Source organism: Nelumbo lutea, chromosome 3, assembly GCF_056320005.1.
Source record: "Nelumbo lutea isolate HS-2025 chromosome 3, American lotus-T2T, whole genome shotgun sequence".
Lineage (NCBI taxonomy): Eukaryota > Viridiplantae > Streptophyta > Magnoliopsida > Proteales > Nelumbonaceae > Nelumbo > Nelumbo lutea.
This window is the reverse complement of record NC_142686.1, coordinates 114,744,254-114,759,821: the sequence shown is the minus strand read 5'-3', so window position 1 is coordinate 114,759,821 and position 15,568 is coordinate 114,744,254. Positions and strand designations below refer to the sequence as shown.

Genomic DNA, 15,568 nt, shown 5'->3' with positions numbered 1-15,568 from the left:
TTTACATTTATTATTTTTTTATTTGAATAAGATTTTATGTGAATTCAAACATATGTAGATACAATCCAAATACAACCCTCAAAACGACACATTTTTTTTATCAACCAAATTAAGTTTCCCTAGATCATTTAGAGTAAAGAATGAGATGGTGCAATTGTTGGATAGGTGGCCTTTTAAATAGAAGTACTCATTTCATGGGGTCAACCATGTTTATGGGGGAGGACCTGGTCCATTCACACCCTTACCCCCATCCCTTTTTTTTAATGGATCCAATTTGATAATAGAACTGTGAAATTGATGGATCCATGTTCAAATACAAATTTATTGGAGTGGGGTCGGATTGAATCGAACTCAATTCCGGTCCATTGATAATTTACTTGGGATTCTTCCAAAACAGTTTGGAAACAGAGGATGCTGACAATTTCAATTCATGTAAGAAAATTTATTCTGATCGTCCTTCAAATTCAGATTTGACATCTCTGCTTGTGGTAGTCATGATTGATGAACATGCTCTTCCCTCCCCACATGTACCCAATTTATTAATTTTAGTACTGGAATCTTGAGAGAGAACAATAGTAAATAGGAGACTTAAAATTGAGAGAGAACAATAGTAAATTAAAAAATATATATATTTTAAATTTAGTTTTCAGGAAGATATTTAAATATATTTTTATTAAAAAAGAGAGATCCTAAAACACCTATAAACAAATGTATCGGTAGCCTGATATGCCTGATGCGAAACGTATCGTATAAAAAATTTGAACCTTACTGATAACAAACATGACCTATATGAAAAATATGGGATGTGCAAATGACTTCAGTTGATTTTATGCATGATAAAGTAGAGATGTAAGGGTTTAGTATGAATTTGTCTCGATCCAAACCTGATAACCTCAACTCAACCTGGATGAGAATGATTAGATAATGAAAGAAAATCAAACCCAACCACTAATGCATCAACATCTCAACCAAGCCTATATATATTATAAACATTTCAGTGCTAAGGCTCAGTTTAGGAGTATAAATATAAACATGTACAGTATAAATATATAAAAAATAATACAAACTACAAGATTTTGCGCACTATATATTTGCATTTGTACTCTTTCCACATTAGCACAAATTTACCTCAATCTGATAAGATTGGGTGGGTAAGTAGTGTGGATTTATCGGGAGAGGGAGAGGGAGACGGACAAGTAGACAAACGGGGGGATTGACAGAGGGGCTACACATCATCCACCTTATCTATGCATTGGAAGACACATGCAATGATACTCCTGAAAAATTTAATTAAATGAAGGAATTTTCTGCATTGGTCCTTTGGATTCTTCAAACTTGCAGCTGTCCTTAGAAGAATATTTACAAATTACAATAACAAAATTTAGGCTCTTTTATGACCTTTAAAGGCTCAAGGCCCCTTGTGCTGTTTGTTGGCTGTACATGTTGTGGGAGAATTTTAGCTGTTTGGTAAAAATACCTCTGCTGTTTTAGAACAAAAGGATATTTGTATTAATCAAAAAGATAAGCAAGGAACTGAATGCGATAATATATCATGCACAGCCAAAGTCTTTTTTTTTTTTCTTTTATCTTGCTAGTAAGGTCTATGGCTGGTTCTATCAGAGCTGCAATTGAATCAAAATTTCATCGTATAATTTGGGTTTGAGTTAGATTAGGCTCAATTCGAGTTCGAACCTTGGGTTAGTTCGATTAATTATTTGAATTTGAGCTTGATAAGTAAAAAATTTTGTCACATACATACATAAAAAAAATATATTTTTATATTCTATATAATATAAGAATATCCTATATATTATAAAGAAATATATCATATATATCTCAATAATATAAAAATTTATTCATCTTCGAGCTTTTTGTACAAAGTTAAACTCATCGAATATTTGATCAAACTGAGCTCGAACAGGAAAATATAGTTTAAATTGAATTAGAACTCAAACTTAAACCTGATGGTGTTTTAGGTCGAGCCAAGCCAATATATATGCAAAGTTGGGCTCAGCTGGGCTTTATTGCACTCTTAATAGTATTTTAGGGTTTAACCTATTGGGTCATGGACTCATGGGTATATAAATCGCTTTCCAACGTAACAAATCTTTTACTTCAGACATGTTATTTCAACAAATTTATTTTAATAAATACCACGATACCCAATACCCTACACCACCCTCAAGATCAGATGGAGGCGCATCCGATACACCAAAACTAATTAACATTAAGATATTGGAGGGTGGATATATATATAGCAAGTTTATTAAAATTAATAATTTTCCCCCGCTCCCTCATTACAGTACAAAATTACATAGAGTACTAAAGATTAAAGAACACAACACACGACTGGACTGGCCGCTGGCATCAGTGGCATGGCATCATGTTTGGTCTCGCTCAATTGAAAACCCATTAATTTTAAGAAATATCATCTTGGGAAAAGTGACAGACCAAACAAAGATGTGCCTAGTTCAATCACAACCATGCATGCATGGTATTCAATTAGTTCGCTAGCTCTCATCAGTTCTGACTCTCAAGTCTATATAGTCTACTCGGTCTATAGTTTAATTTGGATACATAGTTGAGATGGGAGTGAATTGTGTCCAAGAACCACGACCATCACCTTTTTCTGCAAAATTTGTGGTGCTAGCTAGCACAAATCAAGTAGCAATAGCACTGAAACCTAGGGCAGAAGTGATTAATTTGAATGCAAGCAAATTAAAGGAGGTAAGGAATGAATTAGTGAAATTGAATCATATCATCACAAGGGAGTAGTCAATCAATATTCGACAAATCGAGCACCTGGGTAGAGAGTAGAGAGAGCTTAGATAGAAGAGAAGCTCCTAAATAGCTAGGACGTCAAGTCTGCATCGATGGGTATGGAGTCTATGAAGGAGAGGGAGAGGGAGAGAGAGAGTGGAGGGTTTATCACTTATTAGAAGTTTAGATATATTCATGAGCTAGAAGGGTTGCGGGTGTTGAAGGACAAAGACGAGGAAATAGCTAGCAGTCACGTCATGGGTCGAGGTGTGAATTAGTATTAGTCCCCAAAATGGTTAAAAAAGTTGGAGAAGAAGATTTCGAGATGGTGAAGCCAGAAATTTACCGCTTACCCTGAAACTATTAGAAGACGAGAGAAGGCAGAATCTTTTGGCCTGGGAGGGCGGTGTGGGAGAGAGAAGATAGAAGGAGAATTGAAAGATTGCGAGAGTTGGGAAACTGTCACCACGACAAACTAAACACGAGGTGAGAGGACCACTTTCGCTTCATCATCATCTCTCCCTCTCCCTCTATTTTTTCCAAGAATCTTTGCAGCTTTTCTTTTTTTCCTTCTCTGTTTCGATCCTCGGTCCTTCTGTTTATCTTCTTTTTCTTCATGATCAGCTTTCCATTATTGCCATATTTAATCATTTTTTTCCTTCAAGTCCACACCTCGTACACCAATGGATACGTGTGTGATTTTTGCTTTCATACGCTTAGCTTAAACCTCTTCTTTTCTTTCTTCTTTTGTTTCCTTTTCTTCTCTTTCCTTTTTGCTAATCAGTGAGCAAGTTTAACCCTCAATAAGGGAAGCTAGCATTCAAGCCAATGCCCAAGCCCCCCTCCCCCCCCCTCTCTCTCTCTCTCTCTCTCTCTCTCTCTCTCTCTCTCTCCCTGATTCATTCATTCATTCTCTCTCTCTTTTACAGTTTAGAATTAAATAATGGTCAACGTCACGCAACAGTCTTAACCTACACTAACTAACTCATCTAAGAGGCAAAGACAAGAGAGAAACCCAGATTCCAGTCTCCAGATAGATGGTCTCTGTATTTAGTGTGGGTGATGGGGGTGGTGACTGGTATGAAGGGATGATCACTGATCATTCTCTAATAATGCCATTCAGTTCCTAACTAGGGTCCAGTTATACCCAAATTATTGCCGTATTAGCCAAACACAGCCTTAGGGTTTGAGGGGGAGAGAGAGAGAGAATGAAATGGTTTAACAAAAGTGCATGACCATACGTCAATGAGAGGAAGGAGGGGGGTGGGGCCTAACAGCGACAAGTTATAAGATATAAGGGAATATTGCAGATGGGGTTAGGTCAGTTAGGACAATGGGGGCAGCATGAACAAGAAGAGGTCAATGTGCCCGCAGCTGCCCGTTATGAATTGTTTTATATTAATTAAATACAAAATGTTAATTAAATGTAGAAACACAGAGGCCAAGGACTCTCCCTTTGACCGTATCCTGGAAGACTGTGTGATCGTAACCCTCCCGCGTGCCTACACGCTTCCATTCTCTATGTTCCCCTCCCTCTTAACTATTATTATTATTATTATTATTATTATTATTATTATTATTATTTTTAAATTAATTTATACAATTTTTATTTTCAAATCTAAAATATCCTCCATGCTAATTAATTATAATGTTTTGTCATATTTGGGCATCATATTATAGTGATTTGATTTTTTTAGTAATCTTTTAGAAGATAAATAGTTATTTAATGTAGTTGGTTCAAGAGGAGAGAGAAACAAAGGATCTAAAATTTTGGGATATTATTTATTTAACCCTCTTATCATTAATGTTTTTTAATGAGCACCTGTCCTTGTCTTGTATTGGCATCCATTTATTTAATTATTTTCTTCTTTCCCATGTACCACTGAACTAGTATCCAGTATATATGAATTAATTACCATACTATTTTTCGTACTTTGATTAATGATTAATATTTTAACAGACCTAATTAACCAATTAATATGCTATTCAACCAGAGGACCCTAAAGTCTTGCGGTGGCTGAAGTTTTCTTTTTGTGATTAGGTTAGTTTAAGAACTCCTTAATGGCTAAAATAACATGACTAGTTAATTAATAATTACTGTAACTGTAAGTGGCCATCAAAGAAATTACTATACTTTGCAAAATATTTTATTAAAAAAACCCCATCCACTAAAATATAAAGCAATAAATTATTTAATTCAAGAGAGAGAGAGAGAAATATTCCTTAAGAAATGAAATGATGAGATGAGGAAAAAAGGCCAAACACAATTTGGCTTATTTATGAACCCTTATTCTCTTGCCGTATTCTCAGTTTGCCGACTGGCGCAGCACGGTCAGTATCGGCGGGCAAGCGCCTCAAGTGAGTGAGCGTTCTGACGTCAGAAGGCCGGTTTACATTCTTTCTGGGCTTGGACCTGTCGCTGTCAGGTCCACTTGGGCAGCCCACTGGCTGTCCCCAACCTTCCCTTCTTAAAGCCCAACCATCTCCTCACCATCTTCTCACTTCCCACTTCTCTCTCTCTCTCTCTCTCTCTCTCTCCGCGTATGAGTTTTCTCTTTTCTTTCTTTCGAGGCAGAGAGAGGATTTCAGACAAGAAAGCAAGGGAGAAGTTTGTACGCGGTAAGAGCACAGCTTAAGAAGGCCCAAGTTGATCCTGCCGCAATAGGTCTGTTTTATGTTGTTTTTGTTTAATGGGTTAGAATAATATTTTCTTCTGTTTCCGTTTACTTATCTACATGCAGATAGATAGAGCTCAGCTTAAATGCAGAAATAATTGATTCTCTCTCTGTGATATCTCCTTTGACATTCTTTACATATATTAATTTTCTTCAGTCTTGCAGCTGGTGTTCATATCTCAGCATGACAAGCTCAGGATCAAAGCAGACTTTCCCCATGTTCAATTGGTAGCTAGGAGAAACAGATTTTGCTTCTTCTAATACTAAAACTTCAGCTCAAACCTTGCTTCTTCAATTAATTTGCTGTCATCATTCTAATATTCCTTGTAGGTCACTTGGCGCTCTGAAGCCAGCAGTGCCTTATATGGGTTCTGCACCATCATCTCCATGTTCAAAGCTTCAGGAATCAGATTCTCCAGTCCAACCTGAATCTTCAGGAACAAAAGCTTCACAAGATGATGAAGAGATCCTAATGGGGTTTTGTCTTGACAATGGAAGTTTGTCGATAAAAATGGAGTGTTCACCTTGATTAGGTGCTATCCTACCTGAGCTTTTACACTACACCTTCCTCACCCCTCTAATCTTTTTTGTTGTGTTTTTTTTTTTTTTTTTTTATCCAACCACCAACCTTTATTCCCATTTTTCTAGTCTTCTTGACCTTGTAAGACCTTTTCTTGGCCTTGTAAGACCCCATGTCACCCTTGCTTTCTTTGTTTTTCAGTTTGTGATTAATTCTCTATCCAATACCATGGATAGGGAGTTTGATCTCTGTTGTTTCCCTGTTTCCACCCAACTCACATTCTTTTTCTCTGTCTATCCCTCCTGAGCTGAGCTATTTGAATCAAACCCACTGCCCCCATTCCACCATTGAATTCTTTATATACATTTCCTCTCATCACACAAGCTGTTCGAAGATTAATTCTCAAGAATCAAATGAGGGCTTTATTCGACCTGAGCATCTGTCCACGAGTGGATCATGGGATATACGTGTGAGGAAAACAAAAGAAAAATGGCGAAAGTGATCACTGAAGAAGCACTCCATAGAGTACCCAAGCGTTAATTAGGAAGCCATTGATTTACTTATCTTGTCATGGATTTTCCTTGTTTTTGTATGTACAGAAATATGCTGTTGCAGGCCTCGTTTTCGTTGTTTTATTTGTTGGCTGATGAGTGAATAGAGAATAAATATTCTCACAGATCTATGAAGAGTCTCCTCGTGACTGCTCCTATGTACAATTACAATATATCCACTGTATTATTGAATCTCTCTCTCTCTCTCTCAGAAATACATGTTTTTCCTTCTGTTATTAATTGTATTTCTTTTTTTTTCTTGTTCTACTACTTGGGATTTGGGAACTTGTCATATATTTATTAGTGCTATTCAGATTTTCTGTAAGTAGCTGTAGTTGTAAAGAAAAGCCTCTATGTTGCTGAGACTGAGAGACACAGCTACTCTTAATATTGAACTTTAATCTTCTGCAGTCCTTGAGTCCTTTTTTTTTTTTTCTTCCTTGTCGTTCGTTTCTCTTGCAATGCAAGTTAGTTGGGACTGAACAATTATGGGATTGAGTACTAAACAAAGTAAACAGTAAGGTCATCATCAGGAAACTCGAGCAAAAATATTAATTGGAATCAATCCAATATTAAATTTTACAGGACGAAGATGGTAATCAAGCAAAGCAATTGGCAGGCAGAGGTTTCTCTCATCTCTGGGCTCTGGGCTCTGGTATCGACTTGTTAAGATGATGGGAGTTTGTATTATGAAAAGTGAAAAAACAACCCATGTGCCTAGATTTGTTCAAAAGGTGACAAATTCTTGCTCTTCTCTTTGTTTCTGGTGGGTGGAGGGTGGACGGGTGGTAGTGAGAGAATTGTTAACAAGACACAATCATGCACCGTTGTGCGTTTCTCCTTTTCAGGTACATCGTAACTTGATTACAACTAATTTAACGATGTCAAGTCATAAGATGAATCATGAATGAACTAGCTAGCTATAACTTGGCAAGATTTATTATTAGCTAAACATTAATTAAAGTTTTCAGATGAATTAATTAGCAAATTTGGCAAGATTGCTAATATTAGATTGGATTCCATTCAAGGTACGATATCAACTTAAAGCTTTGGAGCAGAGATAGTCAGCATCAATTCTGGGGTATGGGCAGATGATTAAGCATGTGTTTGGAAATTGATAGATCGAGGCCAGTGAGCGCAGCGAGGGCGTTTCTGTAATGGTGCAATGCTCAGAATGAAGCCCCTTTTAATTTCTTGTAGAATTAATGAAAAGAAAAGGTTTTCTTTATATAATCAAATATATAAGCTAGCCACAAAGCATCCTGGTTCATGAAACCCTACTAAATACTAAATAGGTCAAAATGTTAATGCTGTTGTATCTGTTTGCATTGTATGAAAGAGAGAAGAGAGAGAATTGTTGGGACACACCAAAGCATTTGAGCCAAACCCTCCTCCATGCAATTATTATTATTATTATTATTATTATTATTATTATTATTATTATTATTATTATGGAATGAATAATAATGTAGCCTAACACCACGGATTTTGTTTTTGTACACTTTGTGACCATCCTTTAATCTAATTAAATTTAGTTTCAACAAATATAAGTACTTTACAACTCTTGAATCCATTATATATATATATATATATATATATATATATATATATATATCTTAAACAAATATTTATGTCACAAATCATTTTGATATCACTAGTTAATTTATGTCTATATATGAGTTTGATTAAGGCTATATAAACTCATATTTTAATATCCCCGTGACTAAAATATATATGCTGTCCAAGTACAAAACTTTGCTAATTACTTGGGCCAATCTATATATTGCAAAAGGGTTTAATGCAGTTGTTCTTATCAAGGTTTAGAATATCAACGTGATATGGTGTTGAAAGGTGTTGTATAGTATCGATTTCGAAGTCCAAAGACCATCCAAACGAATCCATATTTACTATTCACTTTTCCTATTCATTCTCTATTCGTCGTGAATTGCACTCACCCATTTTTCAATTTATAATAGAGATGTGTGATTGCACTTCGCGATGGGTAGATAGTGAGTAGGAAATCCTGTTTGCATCCAAACAAAGCACGGGTGGAATGAACCTCGTGGACATTCTACTCATGCAGTATTTTATGGTAATGTATTTATTGCATCTGTATTGGTTGATACAAATCGATACGTATATACAATGTGATGGCATGTGATCTGACTATTCCTAGCTAGGGGGCGATCCAGACTCCAGTTAGACGGCGAGCTGGATCGGTCTGCAAAACAATCTATCAAAGAACTCGGATTAACTAACCCGGTGAGGTCGTTCCGATGCTTAAGTCAGTAAGTATACTGTAAATGCGAGCTGAATGCTTGAGAGCTTGAGTGCTAGAGAGTAGAGTAATCACGCGTACCTTTGCCTTGAGATTTCTGTCTTTATATACTGGAGTAATCGTGAGTCTCACGAAAGAGCTTCGGGATCTCCGGGGTGTGGAGATAAGGTTCGTTCCACTTTTGGAGGAGCGGTATGTAGATAAGGCTTATCGTTTCATCTCCAACTCTGGCGGAGCCGAGACAAGTTCTCATTGTGATCTCGGAAAAGTCTGGATCTGTTAGCTCATTGTGATTTCGAGTAACTTGGGATCTGTTGGAGAGACTTCTAGAGTCGGTTACGTGGCGATTCAGGTCATTAGCTCTGATCTGGTACATCATTTCTTTAGTCTCGAATTGGATTGGATGCCAAGGTGCCTCTACACTGAGGTGGGTTTTGGGCCGAGGTGGTTGAATACCCGAGCTCCAAATGTTATGAACTAGGCTTGCCAGACTGAACTATCATCCCTTGATCAGATTGCGCCCACGTGTCCCCTTCTTGCTAGGTCGAATCAAATCACCCTTCATCACAATGCAATACCATATTTGTGTTTGTGGAATCTTTATTTTTCACCAATCGTCATATTTGTCATCTACAACAGCCTTCCGTCACTTCAGTGTCTCCTATTTTCATCTCTTAAGCATGTTGAAGAGACCCCAATTTACAAAAAGCCAAAAATAGCTTATACATTCGTATAAAGAAATAGTTGTTGAAACGAAGAGGAGGAAGAAGAAGATAAGTTGTGACTACCATTCTAATATTTAATTTAGGCCTCTATTAGAATACTTTGTCCCTTTTAAATGATTTCCATCAATAATTTATGAACCCTATTGATCCCACAACAATTTACCAAAATTTATGTATTTTTAGTTTTGGATAATTTATATAAATAAAAATTATAAAATAATTATGTTAGAAACTTCGTGCGTATGATTTTTATATATCCAAGACTCGTGATTGTTGATTGTAATGTGTTTTTTTTCTTCATATAAATCATTAAGTATACATTCATTATTTCTTTATTTATAATTATTTTAATCTTAGATTTAGTGTTATTGATGCATTTGTAATATTTATGAAAGTTTCTCTTATGTGTCCAAATATATTCATATCCTTCCACCATATTTATGCATATCTAAAGCATATCTCAATATATATCCATTTTTGAGCATATGAAAATAATACATAATACCCATACTTTGAACCAAGGTTTTTAAAACTGAAACGGACACAAAACCGTTATGGGGACCAATTCTCAGATTGAACAGTCTGATTGTCTGGTTTGAATGAATGGCCTATTTTGACTTAAAAAAATAAAAATAATAAAAATACAAATAAAAACAGCTAAAAACCATTGTCTAAGTCAACAATTTGATTACCCGAGTCAACGAGTTACTGACGAAATCAACAGTTTTTGGCTAAAAAGCGGTTTTTATCTAGGGTGAAATGGAACCAGTTACCTAACCGATTCCCGGGTCAATTGGTCCAACCATCCAGTCCAATCTAGTTAAACCATGCTTTGAACCTTTATTTTTAGGGAAATTGTTTAAAACTCACCATGAGTTTTCAACTTTTCCCTTAAACTCACCACAACTTTTCAAAATGTCTAAAACTTACCATGTCATTAAGTTTTTATTTTCCAAAATCCACTTTCCATTAGTGCACCGTTAATGCTTCTTAACAGAGGTGTCCACGTCAGTGTAAATAACAATTTTCATGACCAAATTACCCTTGAATGGCGAGTTAGAGGAAAAATGGTCTTTTTCAGTTTTCAACTTTCTTGTTTTTTTTTTTTTGCATTTTAGTGTTTTGTTATAATTTCTGTTTTTTTTTACAGTTTCTATTTTTTACAATGTATAAATTTTTCTGTATTTTTTGTTATTTATTTGTAATTTCTGCATTTTTCTATAATTTTTATTTTGTTTTTCAATTTCTATAGTTTCTATAATTTGAAAATAATTTTTTAATTTTGTTTACAATTTCTATGTTTTTATGTATTTTATATATGAACTTATTTTTTGAACTTTTTCCTTTTTTTCATGTCTAAATTTCAAAATGGTAATATATTAACACCCGTTAATTTATTTTGTATATATTTTATATTTTTCTATGAAGTTTAAAATGGTAATATATTAACACCCATTAGTCTGTTTAATGTCAAGTTAGTGACATGGTGAGTTTTAGATATTTTGAAAAGTTGTGATGAGTTTAAGAGAAATGCTAAGAATTCATGACGAGTTTTAAACAACTTCCCTAATTTTTATTGTGACCAACAACTGACCCTAAAAGAAGAAAGGGGTTTTTATTGTTGAGTCTATCTCAACAAATGTTAACCCTGTTATACAATACAGGTGGGATGAATCCTGACTGTGAATCAATGCCAAATTCATAGATAGGAACGGTTACAGGAGGGGGAGGATAATCGTAGAGTAGAAAGCGGTTGTAATTTCAAATTTGTGAGGTAGAAGAGAGTCTACTTATCCCAGTGGATTTACTGTGCAGCTGCTTCCATGTTTTGGTTAGTCCAAAATGACACCCAAATGATGATGTTCACAAGTGGGCATTGCAAAAGCTACAAACCTTTCATGTTGCAGTTGACATTAATGCCCATCTTTAAGCCTTCTCTTCTTTTTCTTTTAAAAGCCACTAAAAACTTGTCTCTTTTCCACACACATGACACAACACAGTATTTGGAGGCTATTAAACTATTAGACCGTGTTTGGGAGGAGGGGGGGGGGGGTTTGTTTGGAACTTGAGGAGAATGACAGACAGAACAGAAGCGTTGTTGAATTCAAGTGCTCCATCATGTCTCTTCAGGCTTTCAAACACTTTTATGAGGTGTCACGCACATACATTAACCCATCTTTTCATAAATCATTTCCTATCTTTTGCTAACATGAACCCTTTTCATATATGTTGGTTTGACTTATGAGCTCAGTGATGTACATACTTTGAGCCTCTGTCTTATTTGTGTTGCCTCCCAACCAGCCTTTATTCCACTTCCTGGACTCCACGGATTAACACTGCAGCAGCTGCATGAAGAACGAAAAGAAAGAAGATCCCTCCTGTCGATTAAGCCAGGAGTATAGTCAACTTCTGTATTTGGTGTGATAGGGTATGAGAAACATAGAGTTAAGGGAAAGTAGTTAAAAAGAAATTTTATAAAATCTGTTAAGAGTTGAGACAAAGTTGAACCAAGGTTTTTAAAATTGGACTGAACATGAAACCGTTCTGGGATAGGTATTCAGGTCGAGTGGTCCCGATTATTCAGTTCGAACAGGTAGCCCATTCTGACAAAAAATAAAAAAAAATTATAAAAAATATAAAAACAAAAAACAGTAAAAAGCTGTTATCAGGGTTGATAATTCAATGGTTCAATCACATAGATCAACGATTCTCTGACCAAACCAACGGTTCTTAACCAAAAAACAATTTTAGGATAAAACAAAACTAGTCAAATGACAGTTCCCACCAGTTTTTCTGGTCCGATCATCTGATCCGGTCTGGCTTTGAAAACACTGGTTTGAACTGACTGCTCTTTTTAAATAAACAACCTCCACTAACCATAATTAAGTTGAACGGGCTGAGCCACATGACAAGCCAAATTAATTCCCGCAAGGCCAAAGTTCTTCAGGACTAGTCAATTTCTTTCTGCAGTCCCACCAGCATGGTATTGGTGTGATTTTGTAGGTACATATTGTATAGAGCATGGATTTCCTCTAAACAAAAACTCTACTCACATAGCATTTGGGCCGTATATTGGAATTAAATACTTACATGTATGCTAAATTCATAGAGAGATGTTTTCAATATATTGCTGAATCCCATGATTTCAAGAGTGCGTACAGAATGTTCTCTTCAATAATGCATGTTCACACAATCTGGATACAGTCTGAAGGTAGAGGTATCCAATTGTACATTGGGAACTGATGAATCAATTTTTGGTGATGTATCAATTTTTTGTGCAAAGTACCTCGTCATTTGGTTTACTTCCAAGTAGTCGATGACTCAAATGCCAATGTGAACTTTTGTTGGATGAGGACTTGGATGCCGAACTGACCAGGCCGAGTTGGGGGTAGATTAGGTGCCGAGTTAATTGGGTCGAGCTAGGCAAGTTAGGTGATGATCTGACCAGAGTGCCAAACTGCCTATTAGGTGCCGAGCTGACCAGAGGGCCGAACTGCTTGGTGGCAACCTAGATTGATTGTTGAGGTTCGTAGTTCTTTAGAGACTTGCCCCCCTATGCCATTGGGATTGGTGCCTTTATATAGGCATTGTTTGGCGTGGGCTTCACACATCACATCCGAGATTTTTGAGAAGTCGTCTAAGTGGTCTAAGATTCCCTAAGGCAACCGCCATGCCCGTTGACCACCCTATGGAACGTTCGGCACGTGGACCAACTTCCAAGGATCGTAGAAGTGTTATGATATGCATGCCGAATTTGTTGGCAAGCATGTCTCGCATGTCGCCATGTCGGCGCCTGTGCCAGGTCACCAAGCCGCCAACTCGACGCCTGTGCCAGACCGCCAGTTCGCGCTTGGGCTAGGCCGCCAGGTGGGACACCATCAACTTGGATAAGGCAAGTTGATGCCTAAGTGGTTCTGGGTGTCACCTAATTGTTCTGAGGTGCCATGTGTCACAATATCATTGGAGGACCAAATCCGCCCTCATCAGGAACATCTATATATGAATTTTACATGTACAAAAGATATTCCTGATATGCAGTTGGATGCCATGCTCTCAGAGTTTTTACTTTTACGATATCCGAGTACCAATGAATACAATTGAGGGAAATGGTAATTGAAAACAATATTTCTTCCTACCATGAAGCTTTTTTATTTTCAGAAATAAAACCACACAAATTGGTGATTGGCCAACACCTCTTAAACAAACCATATCTGGGTGTATCCACATTTTGAACCCTCAGTCCCTCACAGCATGTTGTAGCTATGCACTGGGAACATCTATCCATGAATGACAATTTACAAGTATAGAGATGTTCCAGATGTGCAGGTACAGGTGCTGCGAGGTTGGCTGGATCTCCTACCCACAGTACACTAGGGCTGTATAACGAGAACATCTTCCCATGGATGGTAACATGCAAATACAAGAAATTTTCTTAAAGTGTGATAGGTGTGGGTGGGGTTCTTGGGGGTAAGAGATCAGAACACTATGCTGAGATACTGGACAAAGATCATGTTGTAAATGCATTGGGACAGTTTTTATTAGAAATACATCCCACCTTTACTTGCAATGGATTATTGATGAACAGGGATCTGCTACGAACAAGATGCTCTCAGCACCGTCCCCACATGCCACTGCAGCTCCACATTTGTTGGGAACATCTCCTTTTGTCATTCAAATTCGGATTTGCTCCTTATATATAGAATGATGTGCCTCACACCAAATTCAAGTGTGATAGATATTCTCAATGCATGGCAAGTGTGATAGATATTCTCAATGCATGGCTGCGACGTACTGATGTAATACAATCTGATTCATTCAACCAAAATGGTCGAACCAGTAACCCACAACCGGGAGGTAAAAGTGAATCAACTTCTGATGAAGGAAGATTTGGCCCGACCTCTTTATTATGAGACACGTGGCAGAAACGACAGCTCGGCAAAAGGGGCCAAGCCTAGGCGGGAACAAGGGGACACACTTCGTCGAACTAACCCCCCTTGTAACAGCTCGGGACAGACTTCGCCAAACTAACCTACCTTGTAACAGCTCGGGATACACTTCGCCGAACTGACCCACCTTGTAACAGCTCGGGATAGACTTCGCCGAACTGCCACCTTGTAACAGCTCGGGATAGACTTCGCCGAACTACCTTGTAACAGCTCGGGATACACTTCACCGAACTGACCCACCTTGTAACAGCTCGGGACAGACTTCGCCGAACTACCTTGTAAGCTCGGGATACCTCCGAGCTCAAGACCGCCTCGCTCAGCACTTCGCATCATCTTCTGGGCACCAAAGCCAAACAAGTCGTACCATGCCTGACACCAGGGAAGTCCGTGTCCGAGGGTGCCACGTCTGACTGACTTGGGATCTGACGTTTGGCAGCAGCACTCTAAACGGCCACCTGCCACCGCCACTGATGCCGCCATCTCCAGTTAGACGGTTAGGCAGTGACGGTTCTGTCTCAGCAGAAGGGAGGACGGCCGAGTTGACAAGCGCAAGGGTAATCATACCCAATCTGACAAGGGCCTCGGGACGAGTACACAAAGTGACTATAAGAGCCCCCTGCCCCCCGACAACGGAGGTATGCAAACTTTGCGCTATCTGGTATTACCTTGCTTTTGAAGGATTCTAACTTGAGCTTCGGAGCCTCTACACCGGGTTCCCCCCGGAGCTTTCCCATCTCTTCCGTTTTAGGATCCCTGCTACCCCGTTCGGAAGCAAGACAGTGGACAGCTAAGACCAGCCAGATTGCGCTCCATCAACCTCTAACTCAATTTTTAAAACATTGGATTCAACTAATAACGATCTCCATTGGGTTTGGCTGTGAGACCCTGATCAATATCCCTCCCGTGTCTGTTGTAATAACTATTGGAGTTCAGCTGGCCAGGCCAACAGTAGTGAAAGATTGAGCTAGGTTTTGGGCTTATAAGCATAGACGCTTCAAACGGGCTTGGGTTGTGTCTGTGTGTGGGGCAGTTGAGTTGGGTGAGAACTGAGCGATATGTTGATTTTGGATTTGGATTCGGGCTCATTTGCTAGGTGTGTCCTACTCGTACATT

At 37.9% G+C, this 15,568-nt stretch overlaps 1 long non-coding RNA gene across 1 annotated transcript; it reads left to right on the top strand.

The window, feature by feature from the left end:
- Window positions 1–5,254: 5,254 nt before the first annotated feature.
- Window positions 5,255–6,746, top strand: LOC148867795 (uncharacterized). Its single transcript, XR_016110937.1, has 3 exons — window positions 5,255–5,425; window positions 5,601–5,663; window positions 5,766–6,746. It is a non-coding gene; the product is annotated as an uncharacterized LOC148867795 (long non-coding RNA).
- Window positions 6,747–15,568: the final 8,822 nt, after the last annotated feature.